Below are 20,087 nucleotides of genomic sequence, written 5' to 3' on the forward strand. Positions count from 1 at the left end.
GCACAGAAGATATGAATGGCGGCTTCAGCACCATGTGGGGGGACAGCGCTTACTGTAGCGCTGTCTCCTGCACGCCACAGGGACTGCACACGGAGACCGTCCGTGTGTGGTCCGTGTTTTACACGGACCCATTGACTTTAATGGGTCCGTGTAATACGTGCGCTCCCACGAACACTGACATGTCTCCGTGTTTGGCACACGGAGACACGGTCCGCAAAAAATCAATGACATCTGCACAGATGCATTGATTTTTATGGGTCTACGTGTGTCAGTGTCTCCGGTACGTGAGGAAACTGTCACCTCACGTACCGGAGCCACTGACGTGTGAAACGGGCCTAAAGGTGCACAAAATTTTGTGACTTTTTTTTTAACCCCCAAGGGTTTGCACTTTAATAACCCTAAGGCTACTTTCACACTAGCGTCGTTTGGAATACGTCGCAATGCATTGTTTAGAAGAAAAAGCTTATCCTGCAAAGTTGTCTGCAGGATGCGTTTTCTCCCCATAGACTTACATTTGCGACGTATGGCCACACGTCGCATCCGTCGTGTGACGGATGCGTAGTGTGAAAGTAGCCTAAACTCTGAGCCTGTGTTCCTTCCTCACAGACTCCAGAGCTGGCTCACTGTTTACGCGACCTTAGCTGGGCTTCCAGCCAATCACATTGCAGATCTACACCCTTCCCTGTCAGAAGAACAGAAAGTTTTGGCGGTAACCGCTGCTGGTCAATAGCAGTAATGTTGGCTACCTCACCTACAGACTAGAGCGGCATTATGCGGGCGGGGAGCGCCGGGTGGTTACATAAGACCAGCACACGGGACACCGATGGTGTCTTTTTTTTTTTCTGGATTTATTCATAGGAGGGGGAAGTGACAAAATGTCGGGAGACGCAGCATATTATTTGGTTAGTTGCCCCTGGATTCAAAAATGCAGCTTCGTAAATTGCATTGAAATGTCACGATTTTTGACCATCAGTTTTGCCAAAATGTGGCCTCCTATGTTCCAGAAATCTTACTCCAGGCTATGGTTTTATTGGCACTGGACACTTATCAGACAGTCCTGCTTCATTAAGGCTATGTGCACACGTTGCGGATTTGGCTGCGGATCCGCAGCAGATTCACAGCTGTTGTCCATGTGGTTACAGTACCATGTAAACCTATGGAAAAAGAAATCCACAGTGCACATGCTGTGGAAAATACCGCGCTGAAACGCTGCGTTGTATTTTCCACAGCATGTCAATTATTTGTGCGGATTCCGCAGCGGTTTACACCTGCTCCTCAATAGGAATCTGCAGGTGTAAAACCGCAGGTGGAATCCGCACAAAAACCACAGTGAATCCGCAGGTAAAACGTAGTGCGTTTTACATGCGGATTTTGCAAAAACGTTGCTGATAAATTTGCAACGTGTGAACGATCTGCATCGTTTTTTTCCGCACAGAAATGCTGCAGATCCGCAAGTGATTTACAGTACAATGTAAATCAATGGAAAAATAGAAATGCTGTGCAAATGCAGAAAATTCCGCACGGAAAACGCAGCAGATTAAAAAAACGACCATGTCAATTCTTTTTGCGGATCTGCAGCACTTATGAAATCATTCCATAATAGAAATCCGCACAGAATCCGCAGCAAATCCGTAAAAAATGCACAAAATCCGCTCAAAAAACGCGCAGATTCTGACGTGCGTTTTCAGCCAAGAAATGCAGAATCTGCACAGAAAATTCCACAGCCAAATCCGCAACGTGTGCACATACCCTAAGGCTGGTTTCACATTTGCGGTTGTGTCTGCAGCGTTTCGGCCACATACATCCGCATGCGTCGTGTTTTCCTATCTTTAGCATTGTGGACGCAGGTACATGCGTTTATATGCTTTCAGCCGCGTTTGACTGTGCATGCGTCATTGCGGCTGGGCGCGGCTAACGCAACATGTTGCTATTTTGGAGGTGGCAATTTGCTGCCTCTAAACGCATGCGGACGCTTGCGGAAGGAATGCGTTGAAACAATGCATTACAGTCTATGGGAACGCAGGTGTACGCAAGCACACGCGTTCGCTAGCGTTTTTGTACGCAAGTGGTTTTCCAGAGTAAACCTGTCTAGACACAGACTAGCCACCCCCCACACAAAGATAGATAAAAAAAAAAGGTGTGGGCACTGGCAGTCCACTTACTCTACAGACTTGGAACCAGACTGGAACCTCTTCATCTGTGAAGAATCACAACTTTGGCTAATGTGAGTATAAAAGCGAATGTCTGTCTGTCCTTTTTTCTCTCTTTAGTATGTACTAATTTCTGTCTCTTTTCTTGCAGCATTCATAATGTCGTCTTCTTCCTCATCTTCTGAGGAGCGCCCTGGCCCTGAACGTGCTGGACAGGAAAGTGAAGTGAGTACAGTTCCTACTGATTGGTAAGTATTCTCTGTCACATATACACATGTGGCCAAATTTTTTTTTTTCCTTTATCAGAACAGTTCTTCCTGCAGCGGAGGCAGAGCGGGAGCGGCCAGCACAAGTTCGGGTGGCAAGATAGCGTGTAAATATACTTGACTGATTGTACTCTGTTTTTTTTCCCGACTGTACTATTCTTGCCTGTTTTTTATTTCTTCACTTTGCTTCTATCTTCCCTTTTTTGTCTTGACTACTATTTTTTTTTTTTTTTTTATGTCTTTCTTTCTTTTCTAGGTTCCAGAACGGGATAAAGACCTCCTCGATAATGACCTCCTAATTTCCCTGGTCCAGGAGCGAGACGCTTTGTGGGACACCTGGGTTCAGCAGCACTCGGACAACGTGGTGATCCGGCGGCTGTGGAATGAGGCGGCCCGAGCAATGATGGATGGCTGGGACAACACAACGCCACGGGTCAACAAGGAATTTTGTAAGTATTTAAATGTGTGGGCATTGACCTTGGCGGGGATCACACAACTGTGTGTGATGCGATAAACTCCTCCGAGCTTCTTGCATCACACACAGTTATGTGATCCCGGCTGAAAGTGCATTATCTAACAATTTTTTTTCTTTTTTTCACAGTGAACAAAGTCAGAACCCGTTGGTGTTCGATGAGGGATCGCTTCAACAAGGACCTTCGTCAGGAGAGCCAGGTTCACAGTGGTGCTGCAACAAGGATCAGAAAATACAAATATCAATCAGATAGCAATCGCACTGCATTCGGATGTAAATCGGATGCTAGTTGTGAAAAATCACATGACACTTGCATTACACTCGTGTGACTCTCGGCAGGCAGACTCGGACCAATTTTTCATACGTTTAGTGTGATTCTGGCCTAATATGGTGTTTCTACCCTACTGAGCTTTGCACTGTGCCTCGAAAGTAGTTTTTGACCACATATGGGGTATAGGTGAACTCAAATTTGAGGGTCCATTTTCTCCTGTTACCCTTGTGAAAATGCAAAATTTGCAGCTAAAAAAGATTTATCTGGGAAAATTATTTTTTTTTATTATCATGGCTCTACATTATAAACTTCTGTGACGCACCTGTGGGTTCAAGATGCTCAATAAAAATCTAGATAAGTTCCCTAAGGGTATGTTTCCACAGTCAGTGAACGCTGCAGGTTTGACGCTGCATTCATCTGCAGCGTCAAACCCACAGCGGCCAGATGTTACAGCATAGTGGATAGGATTTGAAGAAATACCATCTCCACTATGCGTGCAGGGATGCCTTCGGCTTCCTTGTGGAGACGGATATGCGGCTTGTCTTTCCAGACCACAGCATGTCAATTTATCTTCCGGAGACGCTCCGTCTCCGCAAGATAAATTTCCCATCCAATGTATTGGGCACGGTGATTCCGCACGGTTCAGTGAACACATGCGTAATCACCTGCGTTCAAAAGTCGGCAGGGCTTTTGACGCAGCAGAAATGTGCTGCGTCCAAAGTGTTGCCGATTCCTGACCATGGATACATACCTTAAGGGGTTTAGTTTCCAAAATGGTGTCACTTGTTGGGAGTTTCCACTGTTTATGCACATCAGGGGCTCTCCAAATGCAGCATGGCTTCCGCTAATTATTCCAGAAAATTTTACATTCAAAAAGTCAAATGGCGCTCCTTCCCTTCCAAGCTCTGCCGTGCACCCAAACAGTTGTTTTCCTCCACATATTGGGTATCTGCTCACTTGGGAGTAATTTCACAATAAATTTTATGGCGCGATTTCTCCTGTTACCCTTATGAAAATGCAAAATTTGGAGCTAAAAAAGATTTATCTGAGAAAAATGTGTTTTGTTTTTTTTTTCACGGCCTAACGCTATAAATTTCTGCAAAGCACCTGTGGGTTCAGCGTGCTCAATACACATCTAGATAGGTTCCCTAAGTGTGTGTTCCCACGGTCAGTAAACGCTGCGGGTTGGACACTGCGTGCATCCGCAGCGTCAAGATGTTACATCCAGATGTTACAGCATAGTGGATGGGATTTCAAGAAATCCCATGTTCACTATGCGTTCAGAGATGCCCGCGGCATCCCTATGTAAACGGACAAGCGTCATGTCTTTCCAGACCGCAGCATGTCTATTTACGATGTGGAAACGCTCAGTCTCCGCAGCGTAAATTACTCTTAGACTATCATTATATGCGGTTAAACCGCATTATCTTCTTAGTCACATGCGTTTTTCCAGGTCACCACCTGACAGCACCATGGAGGACGTCCTTCTTATCCATAGTGGGACAGGAAACCACGAGAGTTTAAAAGGACCCTCCCCCTTCCACCCTTCAGTGTTTTTCCTCTCCCACTGTGGATGGGAACGACGAGAGTTTCGTCTGTCCCGTGCAGAGTGTGAGGATCGGGGGGGCTCGGCCTCTTCCTTCCCACTATCCGGTCTCTGCGTTGCTGACACCCGAGTAATAGGGTCCCTCAGCATAACCAGTGCAGCGCTGCTCCTGGTTTAAGGGTCGCTTCCCCCAGGGGGGGCTCTTGACCTTGGAGGATGTCCCCGGTGGTACCTGTGTTCGCTCCTGCAAGGGCGCTCCCTTCGCATGCGATTCTGGAGGCCGAGGTACGCTGACAGCTCAGGACGCCGGCCGGAACATGGCGGCAAGTCACTTCCGGTTCGCCGGCCGCGCGTCACTTCCGGGTCACGGGCCGGGAACTGGAGCGGTCATCCTCTTCCTCCTGCGGAGGTATTTGGGACAAGCAGCTTCGGATAAAGGTAGGTTGTGCGCAGCGATCGCAGCAGCGATGGAGGCAAACCCGGTAGCTTCAGGCAGCGCGGAGGTCCTGGTTACCCAGGCTCACGTGAGTTCCACCTAGTGGAGTCTCCTTCAGGCCTTATTGAACATGCGGTTAGCCTCAATCTTATTTATTTTAGGGGCATACCTCATCCGGAGATAAGAAGAGGAATAAGAAATGCCCATTATGTGCCTCTAAGCTCAGCGCCTCCTGGCAGAAACCTCTGTGCGAGACATGCACTACTCGTATCGTAGGGGAGGAACAGGCATCCCTGATAACAAGCATGAGGGCCATGGTTAGAGAGGAAGTGCAGGCTTCGATCTCTAACTTATCTACGCCTCAGTCTATCCAGCCGGATCTCCAGGATCCTCCCAGGTCTAAGAAAAGACAGAGGGAATCGGATCTGTCCTCCGAGGACAGTTCCTTTGAATCCGACATGGGGGAAGAGGATGTGGACAGAGAGCCTCCTCAGAAGGGGAAGAAGTACCTATTTTCTTCTACTGATATTGATGAGCTCCTGGGGGCAGTGAGACAAACTATGCAGGTTGAAGAGCCTTCAACCACCCAGTCCGTCCAGGATGAGATGTTCGGGGGTCCTGCGGTCTCAGACATCAAAGGTCTTCCCGGTTAATGCACACATTCGGTAAGTCTCAGCCACCGGTCTCTCACGGGGCTCACGGTTGATAGCTGTTAACCTCTTCATCACCTCTTCCCACAGCTCAATGATATTGGAGGAGTGGGAAGAGGCAGAAAGGATTTCTATCCCAAGAGACTTTAGACTACGCCTCCCTTTTGACCATGAGGAGGTCAAAGACTGGGAGGATATACCGAAAATCGACATCCCTTTAGCGAAGGTGTCCAAAATAACTGCCATACCATTTGAAGACTCCTCGAACTTAAAGGAGCCTATGGACAGGAAGGCCGATGGTCTCCTAAAGAGAGCATGGGAAAGTTCGGCTGCAGTGATCCGCACAAATATAGCGGCAACATCTGTAGCAAGATCAATGCATCTGTGGCTGGACGATTTAAAAGAACAGTTGTCAGCCAAAACATCTAGGGAATCTATCGTAAATGCTATCCCTTTATTAAAACTAGCAACGGGGTTCCTGGCAGATGCCACTGCAGAGTCTGTGAGATTCACTGCTAGGGGTCAGTCATTATCAAATGCAGCCCGAAGGGCCATATGGTTAAAAAGCTGGTCAGGGGATGTCCATTCAAAGAACAAGTTATGTTCCATTCCCTTTTCAGGAGGCAGAGTCTTCGGGCCTATACTAGATGACATTCTGGAAAAAGCTTCTGATGAAAAGAAGGGGTTTCCAGAAGAGAAAAAGAAAAAATTCCAGCCCTTTCGTAGGCCCTATTACAGTCAGAGATCAGACTATAGGGGCAAAGGTAAACAAGGCAGATGGAGCTACCAGAAAGGGGGAGATAGGAACCGAAGTAGAGATCCAGGTTCCTCAAATCCTAGATCAGAGTTCCGTAAAAAATGACGCCACCAGGATAGGGGGGCGGTTGCTGAACTACCTGGGGGAGTGGGAGGAGATTACCAAGAGCCCGTGGGTCCTGCAAGTTATATCTCAGGGATACAGGATAGAATTCGAATCCCTTCCCCCAGAAAGATATTTTGTATCCAACGTCCGTCTCTCTTCAGCCTCTCCAATGTGGTTGGACGTTCAGGATCTCCTCCGAATGGGGGCGATATCTCCTGTTCCTCCTCATCAAATAGGAACAGGTCACTACTCGGGTCTTTTCTCTATAAAGAAACCTTCAGGAGAATCGCGAACCATCATAAACCTCAAGCCTCTAAACAGATGGCTACAGTACAAGAGGTTCAAGATGGAGTCCATCCGCTCCACAATTCCCCTACTAGGAAAGGAAGTGGTAATGTGCACTTTAGACTTTAAAAGTGCATATTACCACGTACCAATATTTCCACATCATCAAAGATACTTAAGGTTTGCGGTGGAAAAGGATGGGTCAATCTTCCATTATCAGTTCCGTTGCCTCCCATTTGGTTTAGCGTCGGCTCCAAGAGTTTTCACAAAACTCGTCATAGAAATCGTGGCTTATCTCAGGAAACGAGATATCACGATAATCCCATATCTCGACGATTTCCTATTGGTAGCAGACTCAGTGGGGCAACTCAACGTCGTTTCCCAGTTGGTAATCTCCACACTGCAGAAGTTAGGTTGGGTGTTGAACTGGGAAAAATCACACCTAACTCCAAGATCAAGAAGACAGTTTCTGGGCGTAATACTGGATTCGAAGATCGGGAAGTCATTTCTTCCAAAGGGGAAACAATCCGGACTGATAGACAAAATTCGACGGTTCACAAGAAGTCGAGTGACAATAAGAGATGCAATGAAGATCCTTGGCATCATGACAGCCTGTATCCCATGTGTCAGCTGGAGTAAATTCCATTCCCGTCAGTTACAAAAAGCGGTCCTAGCAGCATGGGACAGAAGACAGTCTTCGTTGGACAGAGAGTTCCTACTATCCCACCGGGTCAGATGGTCCCTACAGTGGTGGATGGTGTCAAAAAACCTCCAGATGGGTGTCTCTTGGGTCCAGACTCCAGCAGTCACGGTGACAACGGACGCAAGTCAACAAGGTTGGGGTGGCCAGGTACTCGGAAAATACTACCAGGGACAATGGAGTCTGGAAGACAGCAGCAATTCATCAAACCACAGAGAGCTTCATGCGGTTTGGAAGGTCTTGCGTTCAGCCCAGACCTTGTTGAAAAACAAACACCTAAAGATCCTATCGGACAACGTGACGACGGTGGCTTTCCTTCGTCATCAGGGAGGTCCAAGGCATCCGAAAAAAGAACAGCACCTGGCGGATCAGATTTTCGCCTCGGGGGCCTCGGTAGATCAAATTTGCAGAGCAGCATCTTGGTCTAATATTAGCACCTTTTCAAAACATTACAAACTAGACGTAGTCTCTTCCCAAGTGGCTTTCGGCAGGAAGGTGCTTCAGGCAGTAGTCCCACCCTAGAACAGGAAGTTTCCTTGGGTACTTCTCCATGGTGCTGTCAGGTGGTGACCTGGAAAACGGTAATTAGTCTTACCGATAATTGTATTTCCAGGAATCCATCCTGACAGCACGGTTAGTTCCCTCCCTAATGTAAATATGTGGTATACTTATGTGAAGTAACATTTGTATTAAACCTGTTATGTTCGAAATAAAATTTCTGTTTGCATCCATCAAGATGTGTTACTTTGGAAGATCACTGAAGGGTGGAAGGGGGAGGGTCCTTTTAAACTCGTGGTTTCCTGTCCCACTATGGATAAGAAGGACGTCCTCCATGGTGCTGTCAGGATGGATTCCTGGAAATACAATTATCGGTAAGACTAATTACCGTTTTTTAGTGCGGGAACACAGCTTGCTATGCATGTGAACTAATTTAAATAATGTCTTACCTTGTGCCACAGCCAGAAGTTCGCGTCCACTGCAGTTCTCGCGATGAGCTGAGCTGACCGCGATAACTGCCGTGCACGTGACCACCGGGGATGGGATTATCTCCGGTGACTTGCCAAGTTCTCACGGTCAGCTGATCATGAGAACTGCAGTGCAGGTGACCTCCAGGGAGCTAGTTATCTCCGGAGGTCATGTAAAGGCTCTGCTGTGTCTGGATGTCAGACTGGATGGTGGCATACTGCCACCGTTCAGCCAAAGGTATCCAGATGTAGCAGAGATTCATCGTGGGACAGTATGTATATTTTCTTAGCGGACAGGTATGGTATACTGTTGCTTTTTTATTTTATTTCTCTTACAGGAGAACGAGTGCATTGGGGGAATTAGACGTTGCAGTAAGTTGGTTTAATTAAGAATATTAAAGGAGTCTGTGTCATTATTTCAATTTAAGGATTTTATTCTGTCTGTGTCTTTATTTACCATATAACTATAGGATTAGTAATGGAGAGGTCTCTTATATACGCTTCTCCATTACTAAGCCATGGGCTTGATGTCACCGGACAATACAAAGGTGACATCAACCCCACAAATATTACCCCACTTGCCACCACTACAGGGCAAGTGGGAAGAGCCCGGTAAAGTGCCACAATTGGCGCATCTTTGGATGCGTCAATTGTGGGGTGGCTTTGGGCTGCTATTTTTAGGCTGGTGAGGGCCAAAATCCATGGGCCTCGCAAGCCTGAGAATACCAGTCCACAGCTGTCTGCTTTTTCCTTGGCTTGTTAACAAAAATAGGGGGACCCCACTATTTTTGCTAACCATCCAAGGTAAGCAGACTGCTGCGGCCTGGTGTTATCAGGCTGTTCAGATTCATGGATATTGGATCCTTACCAGCCTGAAATACCACTCCCAGTAGTCTGCTTCACTCTAGCTGGTCAACAAATATAGGGGGATCCACGCCATTTTTTTTTTTTTTTATTATTATTTGCTTATTAAAAAGGAGGGGACCTCTCTCTCTGCTTTCCACCACTTTCTGTGTCATGTACTACCGGCTGTGTCACAGGATTCACCATTATGTAAATTAGTACACATGCGTAGTAAGCGGCGTTCCCTGTTATGATCCGGTGACCTTGGAGCCGCATGAAAACTTTCTCTGGAGTCGGTGGAACCTATACTGACCGCAAATCCTGAACTAACACCGCAACTAGAAGTAGCCGTGGGGTTTGCCTAACAAACCCTAGACACCTCGACACAGCCGGAGGACTAAATACCCCTATAGATGGAAATAGGAATGCTATCTTGCCTCAGAGCAGACCCCCAAAGGATAGGCAGCCCCCCACGAATAATGACTGTGAGTAGGAGAAGAATAGACACACGCAGGTAGAAAACAGGATTTAGCAAAAGAGGCCACTCTAGCTAAATAGGAAAGGATAGGACAGATTACTAGGCGGTCAGTATTAAAACCCTTCCAAAAATATCCACAACAGATAATACAAAAAGTTCCACAATCTACCTAAAGACATGGAATGTATATCTGCCACTCCAGAGAATCCAGCAAGACTGAGAAAATACTGACACAATCTAAGCTGGACAAGAAAACACAAAGAATAGCACTGAATTGTGAAGCACACAGCATGTGTGCCACAGGAAAAAAAAACAGACACTTATCTTTGCTGATTTGGCAGAAAGACAGGAGGAACCAGGCAGAGGTCCACACCTCCCAACAACAATTGACAACTGGCAAGGACTAATGAATCCTGCACACCTAAATACCCCAGTCAGAACTGCAATCAGCAGACACACCTGACCAGGACTGCAACCCAGGGACAACTGCATTACCACCTACTACCACCGGAGGGAACCCAAAAGCAGAATTCACAACAGTTCCCACACTTAATACGCATGTGACTAGGGAGATAATGCAGTTTTACCTCATCTAATGAAAGTGTATGGGTAATTTACGCAGCGGAGACGGAGCGTCTTCACTACGTAAATTGCCATGCTGCGGTATAGAAAGACGCTTTCTCGAAGAAGCCCCCAAATGTAGTCCCCCATCATGTTTTCGTTTACTGTCCTTGGTAATGACGTTCAAAGTCCAATATATCTTGATGAAAGTGCTCCCCTTGCTCTTCTGAGTAAGCTCCCATATTCTTCTTGAACTTGTCAAGATGAGCGTCAAGGATATGGACTTTGAGAGACATTATGCATTATGGCGTAATTCTTTGTGAGAGTCTGAACCAACTGCACATAGTTTTCAGCCTTGTGATTACCCAGGAAGCCATGAACCACTGTACTGAAACTGTTCCAAGCCGCTTTCTCCGTCCTGTTCAGCAGCTTGGCGAACTCGTCACATTCTATGATCTTCTTGATCTGCGGTCCGACAAAGATACCAGCCTTGACCTTTGCCTCAGACAGCTTTGGAAAGAGATGTTGGATGTACTTGAAAGCTGCTGACTCCTTGTCAAGAGCCGTGACAAATTGCTTGGAGGCCTAACTTGATGTGCAGTGGTGGCATCAGCACCTTCAGGGGTTTCAATCAGTGGCTCTCGACGTTGCTCTTCCCCACTGAGAACTCGGCCCTCTGTGGCCAGTCCTTTCTGTGATAGTGCACCTTAGTGTCATGGCTGTCCCAGAGGCAAAGGAAACAAGGAAATTTTGTGAAACCGCCTTGAAGGCCCATCAGGCATGACACCATTTTGAAGTTTCCGATGACCTCCCATCTATAGTTGTCATACTTCAAGGCACTCAGCAACATCTTGACACTGGTGTAGTCCTCTTTGAGATACAGAGTGAGCCATAGGGAGAGACGGGTAGTTGTTTCCATTGTGAAGCGGAATGGCTTTGAGGCTCCGGGATGAACTGTCTATGAATAGGTGCCATTCACTCGGGTTGCAGGTGATACCTATAGCTGTCATGTTCCCAATGGCAGGGAATTAAACACATAACACGGGCAAAAACAGGACAAGCTCTAGGGTGATGGAACCTGAGCTGACCGCGATCCTGAACCTCAACACTCAACTAACAGCAGCCGGGGAACGTTCCTGGGGGGACTCTAGACGTCTCGCGCCAGCCGGAGATCTAGCTACCCCTATCAGAAGAATCACAGACCTATCTTGCCTCCAGAGAAATATTCCCACAGAAATAGCAGCCCCCCACATATAATGACGGTGAAATGAGAGGAAGGCACAAACGTAGTTATGAAAACAGATTCAGCAAAATGAGGCCCGCTTAAGCTAGATAGCAGAGGATACAAAAGGTGAACTGCGCGGTCAGCTTAAAACCCTTCAAAATACCATCCTGAAATTACTTGAACTCATGTGCCAACTCATGGTACATGAGTGGTAATTTCAGCCCACTAGAGCAACCAGCAGCAGAGAATTACATATCTGCAAGCTGGACTAAAAACATGAAAGCAAACATGAAACAGGGAAATCCAGACTTAGCTTGTCTTGAAGGCCTAGGAGCAGGTAGCAAAGGTAACAGAGACACACTGATACATTGATAGCCGGCAAGGGAATGACAGGAAAGCCAGGTTAAATAGGAAACACCCAGCCTCTGATGGACAGGTGGAAACCAGAGACCGCAACCCACCAAAGTCACCCAGTACCAGTTGTAACCACCAGAGGGAGCCCAAAAACAGAATCCACAACAGTACCCCCCCTTGAGGAGGGGTCACCGAACCCTCACGAGAACCCCCAGGGCGATCAGGATGAGCTCTATGGAAGGCGCGGACCAAATCAGTCGCATGAACATCAGAGGCGACCACCCAGGAATTATCCTCCTGACCATAACCCTTCCACTTAACCAAATACTGGAGTCTACGTCTGGAAACACGAGAATCCAAGATCTTCTCAACAACATACTCCAATTCTCCCTCCACCAGCACCGGAGCAGGAGGCTCAACCGAAGGAACAACGGGCACCTCATACCTCCGCAATAACGACCGATGGAACACATTATGAATAGCAAACGATGCTGGGAGATCCAAACGAAAAGATACAGGGTTAAGAATCTCCAAGATCTTATAAGGACCGATGAACCGAGGCTTGAACTTAGGAGAAGAGACCTTCATAGGGACAAAACGAGAAGACAACCACACCAAGTCCCCAACAAGAAGTCGGGGACCCACGCGGCGACGGCGATTAGCAAACTGCTGAGTCTTCTCCTGAGACAACTTCAAATTGTCCACCACCACGTCCACTCCAGGACAATCCGAAGGCTCCACCTGACCAGAGGAAAAACGAGGATGAAACCCCGAATTACAAAAGAAAGGAGAAACCAAAGTAGCAGAACTAGCCCGATTATTAAGGGCAAATTCGGCCAGTGACAAAAAGGCAACCCAGTCATCTTGATCAGCAGAAACAAAACACCTTAAATAAGTTTCCAAGGTCTGATTAGTTCGCTCCGTCTGGCCATTCGTCTGAGGATGGAATGCAGACGAGAAAGACAAATCAATGCCCATCTTAGCACCCCAAACGTCCGCCAAAATCTAGACACAAACTGGGATCCCCTGTCAGAAACGATATTCTCCGGAATCCCATGCAAACGAACCACGTTCTGAAAAAACAAAGGGACCAACTCAGAGGAGGAAGGCAACTTAGGCAAGGGTACCAAATGAACCATCTTAGAAAAGCGGTCACACACAACCCAGATAACGGACATTTTCTGTGAGACAGGGAGATCTGAAATAAAATCCATGGAAATGTGCGTCCAAGGCCTCTTCGGGATAGGCAAGGATAACAACAACACACTGGCCCGAGAACAGCAAGGCTTAGCCCGAGCACACACTTCACAAGACTGCACAAAGGTGCGCACATCCCTTGACAAGGAAGGCCACCAAAAAGACCTGGCCACCAAGTCTCTAGTACCAAATATTCCAGGATGACCAGCCAACACAGAAGAATGGACCTCGGAGATGACTCTACTGGTCCAATCATCCGGAACAAACAGTCTTTCTGGTGGACAACGATCAGGTTTATCCGCCTGAAACTCCTGCAATGCACGTCGCAAGTCTGGGGAGACGGCGGACAATATTACCCCATCCCTAAGGATACCAGTAGGCCCAGAGTCTCCAGGAGAGTCAGGCACAAAACTCCTGGAAAGAGCATCTGCCTTCACATTCTTTGAACCTGGCAGGTATGAAACCACAAAATTGAAACGAGAAAAAAACAACGACCAACGAGCCTGTCTAGGATTCAGACGCCTGGCAGACTCAAGGTAAATCAGATTTTTGTGATCAGTCAAGACCACCACACGATGTCTAGCACCCTCAAGCCAATGACGCCACTCCTCAAATGCCCACTTCATGGCCAAAAGCTCCCGATTACCCACATCATAATTGCGCTCGGCGGGCGAGAATTTTCTAGAAAAGAACGCACATGGCTTCATCACCGAGCCATCGGAACTTCTCTGTGACAAAACCGCCCCCGCTCCAATCTCGGAAGCATCAACCTCAACCTGAAAAGGAAGTGAAACATCTGGTTGACATAACACAGGAGCAGAAGAAAACCGGCGCTTAAGTTCCTGAAAGACCTCCACAGCCGTAGGAGACCAATTAGCAACATCAGCACCCTTTTTAGTCAAATCAGTCAAAGGTTTAACAACACTGGAAAAATTAGTAATGAACCGACGATAAAAATTAGCAAAACCCAAGAACTTCTGAAGACTCTTAACAGATGTAGGTTGTGTCCAGTCACAAATCGCCTGAACCTTGACGGGATCCATCTAAATAGTAGAAGGAGAAAAAATGTACCCCAAAAAAGAAATCTTCTGGACTCCGAAGATACATTTTGAGCCCTTCACAAACAGAGAATTGGCCCGCAGGACTTGAAACACCTTCCTGACCTGTAGAACATGAGACTCCCAGTCATCAGAAAACACCAAAATATCATCCAAATACACAATCATAAACTTATCCAGATATTCACGGAAAATATTGTGCATAAAGGACTGAAAGACTGAAGGAGCATTAGAAAGTCCAAAAGGCATTACCAAATACTCAAAATGGCCCTCAGGCGTATTAAATGCGGTTTTCCACTCATCACCCTGCTTTATCCGCACAAGATTATACGCACCGCGAAGATCTAAGTGAACCACCTAGCCCCCTTAATGCGAGCAAACAAATCAGTCAATAATGGCAATGGATACTGATATTTGACTGTAATCTTATTCAGAAGGCGATAATCTATACAAGGCCTCAGGGAACCATCTTTTTTTGCCACGAAAAAAAACCTGCTCCCAGAGGGGACGAAGATGGACAAATATGTCCCTTTTCCAAGGACTGCTTGATATAATTCCGCATAGCAGTATGCTCTGGCACTGACAGATTAAATAAACGACCCTTAGGGAACTTACTGCCAGGAATTAATTCTATAGCACAGTCACAATCCCTATGAGGAGGGAGCGAATTGAGCTTAGGCTCCTCAAAAACATCCCGATAGTCAGACAAAAACGCAGGGACCTCAGAAGGAGTAGATGAAGCGATTGAAATCAGAGGTGCATCATCATGAACCCCCCGACATCCCCAGCTTAACACAGACATTGTTTTCCAATCCAGGACTGGATTTTGAGTTTGTAACCATGGCAGACCAAGCACTAGTACATCATGTAAATTATACAGTACAAGGAAGCGAATCACCTCCTGATGAACGGGAGTCATGCGCATGGTCACTTGTGTCCAGTACTGCGGTTTATTCATAGCCAATGGTGTAGAGTCAATTCCCTTCAAAGGAATAGGAACTTCCAGAGGCTCCAGACTAAAACCGCAGCGTTTGGCAAATGACCAATCCATAAGACTCAGGGCAGCGCCCGAATCCACATAGGCATCGACGGAAATGGATGACAGTGAACAAATCAGAGTTACAGACAAAATGAACTTAGACTGCAGAGTACTAATGGCAAAAGATTTATCAACCTTTTTTGTGCGTTTAGAGCATGCTGATATAACATGAGCTGAATCACCACAATAAAAACACAATCCATTTTTCCGCCTATAATTTTGCCGTTCACTTCTGGACTGAATTCTATCACATTGCATAGTCTCAGGTGCCTGTTCAGAAGACACCGCCAACTGGTGCACAGGTTTGCGCTCCCGTAAACGCCGATCAATCTGAATGGCCATAGCCATAGACTCATTCAGACCTGTAGGCGCAGGGAACCCCACCATAATATCCTTAATGGCCTCAGAAAGACCATCTCTGAAGTTTGCAGCCAGGGCGCACTCATTCCACTGAGTAAGCACCGACCATTTCTGAAATTTTTGACAATATACTTCCGCTTCATCATGCCTTTGAGAGAGGGCTAATAAAGCCTTTTCAGCCTGAATCTCCAGGTTAGGTTCCTCACAGGGGCGTAACTACCGCGGTCGCAGCGGTCGCCATTGCGACCGGGCCCCGCAGGTCAGGGGCCCCGGGCCGGCAGGTCTGAGCAGGGCCAGGCTGGCCATCGGGCACTTCTGGCAAATGCCAGAAGAGCCGATGCCAGTAGTGGGCCGCTGCACTGTTCCTCCCCCGGAACCCCCCCAGTGCCGCCGCCGCATTTAACTATACCGGCGTCTATGACACCGGTATAGTTCAATGCAATGATGGGAGGAGAGAGCGTCACCTGACGCTTCCTCTCCCATCATTCCCCGCTCTGCCTCTGACAGTACACTGCGGGTGCGCGATGACGTCATATCATCGCGCACCTGCAGTGTCCTGGGCAGACTGCAGCCGCCAGGAGCAGCGCGGGCAAAAGGAAAGGTGAGGAGAGTTTTTTTTTTTTTTTCTTTTTAACCGGACTGTGGGGCCATTATCGGGGGGGGGGGGGGGGATGAGATGAGATGCGGGCTGTGCTCTATATACCCCTGTGCGGGCTGTGCTGTATATACCCCTGTGGGGGCTGTGCTGTATATATCCCTGTGCGGGCTCTGCTGTATATATCCCTGTGCGGGCTCTGCTGTATATACCACTGTGCGGGCTCTGCTGTATATACCACTGTGCGGGCTCTGCTGTATATACCACTGTGCGGGCTCTGCTGTATATACCACTGTGCGGGCTCTGCTGTATATAACACTGCGGGCTGTGCTCTATATACCACTGTGCGGGCTCTGCTGTATATAACACTGTGCGGGCTGTGCTGTATATACCACTGTGCGGTCTGTGCTGGATATACCACTGTGCGGGCTGTGCTGGATATACCACTGTGCGGTCTGTGCTGGATATACCACTGTGCGGTCTGTGCTGGATATACCACTGTGAGGGCTGTGCTGGATATACCACTGTGCGGTCTGTGCTGGATATACCACTGTGCGGTCTGTGCTGGATATACCACTGTGCGGTGTGTGCTGGATATACCACTGTGCGGTCTGTGCTGGATATACCACTGTGCGGTCTGTGCTGGATATACCACTGTGCGGTCTGTGCTGGATATACCACTGTGCGGTCTGTGCTGGATATACCACTGTGCGGGCTGTGCTGGATATACCACTGTGCGGTCTGTGCTGGATATACCACTGTGCGGTCTGTGCTGGATATACCACTGTGAGGGCTGTACTGGATATACCACTGTGCGGTCTGTGCTGGATATACCACTGTGCGGTCTGTGCTGGATATACCACTGTGCGGTCTGTGCTGGATATACCACTGTGCGGTCTGTGCTGGATATACCACTGTGCGGTCTGTGCTGGATATACCACTGTGAGGGCTGTGCTGGATATACCACTGTGCGGTCTGTGCTGGATATACCACTGTGCGGTCTGTGCTGGATATACCACTGTGCGGTCTGTGCTGGATATACCACTGTGCGGTCTGTGCTGGATATACCACTGTGAGGGCTGTGCTGGATATACCACTGTGCGGTCTGTGCTGGATATACCACTGTTCGGTCTGTGCTGGATATACCACTGTGCGGTCTGTGCTGGATATACCCCTGTGGGGGCTGTGCTGTATATACCCCTGTGGGGGCTGTGCTGTATATATCCCTGTGCGGGCTCTGCTGTATATATCCCTGTGCGGGCTCTGCTGTATATACCACTGTGCGGGCTCTGCTGTATATACCCCTGTGCGGGCTGTGCTGTATATACCCCTGTGGGGGCTGTGCTGTATATATCCCTGTGCGGGCTCTGCTGTATATATCCCTGTGCGGGCTCTGCTGTATATACCACTGTGCGGGCTCTGCTGTATATACCACTGTGCGGGCTCTGCTGTATATACCACTGTGCGGGCTCTGCTGTATATAACACTGTGCGGGCTGTGCTCTATATACCACTGTGCGGGCTCTGCTGTATATAACACTGTGCGGGCTGTGCTGTATATACCACTGTGCGGTCTGTGCTGGATATACCACTGTGCGGGCTGTGCTGGATATACCACTGTGCGGTCTGTGCTGGATATACCACTGTGCGGTCTGTGCTGGATATACCACTGTGAGGGCTGTGCTGGATATACCACTGTGAGGTCTGTGCTGGATATACCACTGTGCGGTCTGTGCTGGATATACCACTGTGCGGTGTGTGCTGGATATACCACTGTGCGGTCTGTGCTGGATATACCACTGTGCGGTCTGTGCTGGATATACCACTGTGCGGTCTGTGCTGGATATACCACTGTGCGGTCTGTGCTGGATATACCACTGTGCGGGCTGTGCTGGATATACCACTGTGCGGTCTGTGCTGGATATACCACTGTGCGGTCTGTGCTGGATATACCACTGTGAGGGCTGTGCTGGATATACCACTGTGCGGTCTGTGCTGGATATACCACTGTGCGGTCTGTGCTGGATATACCACTGTGCGGTCTGTGCTGGATATACCACTGTGCGGTCTGTGCTGGATATACCACTGTGCGGTCTGTGCTGGATATACCACTGTGAGGGCTGTGCTGGATATACCACTGTGCGGTCTGTGCTGGATATACCACTGTGCGGTCTGTGCTGGATATACCACTGTGCGGTCTGTGCTGGATATACCACTGTGCGGTCTGTGCTGGATATACCACTGTGCGGTCTGTGCTGGATATACCACTGTGAGGGCTGTGCTGGATATACCACTGTGCGGTCTGTGCTGGATATACCACTGTGCGGTCTGTGCTGGATATACCACTGTGCGGTCTGTGCTGGATATACCACTGTGAGGGCTGTGCTCTATATACCCCCTGTGCTGGCTGTGCTGTATATACCCCTGTGCGGGCTGTGCTGTATATACCCCTGTGCGGGCTGTGCTGTATATACCCCTGTGCGGGCTGTGCTGGATATACCACTGTGAGGGCTGTGCTGGATATACCACTGTGCGGTCTGTGCTGGATATACCACTGTGCGGTCTGTGCTGGATATACCACTGTGCGGTCTGTGCTGGATATACCACTGTGCGGGCTGTGCTGGATATACCACTGTGCGGGCTGTGCTGGATATACCACTGTGCGGTCTGTGCTGGATATACCACTGTGCGGGCTGTGCTGGATATACCACTGTGCGGGCTGTGCTGGCACCCAACACCATGTTGCAGTGCAGGAGATTCCTGCAACAGTCCGAGGCGTATCTAGGGGAAGCGGGGCGGGGGAAGGTGGGGGGGTTGCGGGGGCGGGGGAAGGTGGGGGGGTAGGGGGGGGGGCCCCATTTGGAAGTTCGCACCGGGGCCCATAACTTTGTAGTTACGCCACTGGTTCCTCATAGAGCAATCCCAGTGCCAGAAAAAACGCATCCACACTGAGCAATGCAGGATCCCCTGGTGCCAATGCAAATGCCCAATTCTGAGGGTCGCCCCGCAGGAAAGATATTACAATCTTGACCTGCTGAACAGGGTCTCCAGAGGAGCGAGATTTCAAAGAAAGAAACAATTTGCAATTGTTCCTGAAATTCAGGAAGGTAGATCTATCTCCAGAAAAAAACTCTGGAATAGGAATTCTAGGTTCAGACATAGGAGTGTGAACAACAAAATCCTGTATGTTTTGAACTTTTACAGCAAGATTATTCAGGCTGGAAGCCAAACTCTGGACATCCATGTTAAACAGCTAAGGTCAGAGCCATTCAAGGGTTAAGAGGAGGTAAGAAGCAGCTAGACAGCAATTAAGGGCTAGGCAGCAAAACTCTGAGGGAAAAAAAAAAAAAAATTCCCTTCAACACTTCTTTTTCTCCTGCTTCAGCCCAAACAATTAACACTTTGTGGGCCGGCTATACTGTCATGTTCCCAATGGCAGGGAATTAAACACATAACACGGGCAAAAACAGGACGAGCTCTAGGGTGATGGAACCTGAGCTGACCGCGATCCTGAACCTCAACACTCAACTAACAGCAGCCGGGGAACGTTCCTGGGGGGACTCTAGACGTCTCGCGCCAGCCGGAGATCTAGCTACCCCTATCAGAAGAATCACAGACCTATCTTGCCTCCAGAGAAATATTCCCACAGAAATAGCAGCCCCCCACATATAATGACGGTGAAATGAGAGGAAGGCACAAACGTAGTTATGAAAACAGATTCAGCAAAATGAGGCCCGCTTAAGCTAGATAGCAGAGGATACAAAAGGTGAACTGC

The sequence above is a fragment of the Ranitomeya variabilis genome, chromosome 3 (genome assembly GCF_051348905.1).
Source record: "Ranitomeya variabilis isolate aRanVar5 chromosome 3, aRanVar5.hap1, whole genome shotgun sequence".
NCBI lineage: Eukaryota > Metazoa > Chordata > Amphibia > Anura > Dendrobatidae > Ranitomeya > Ranitomeya variabilis.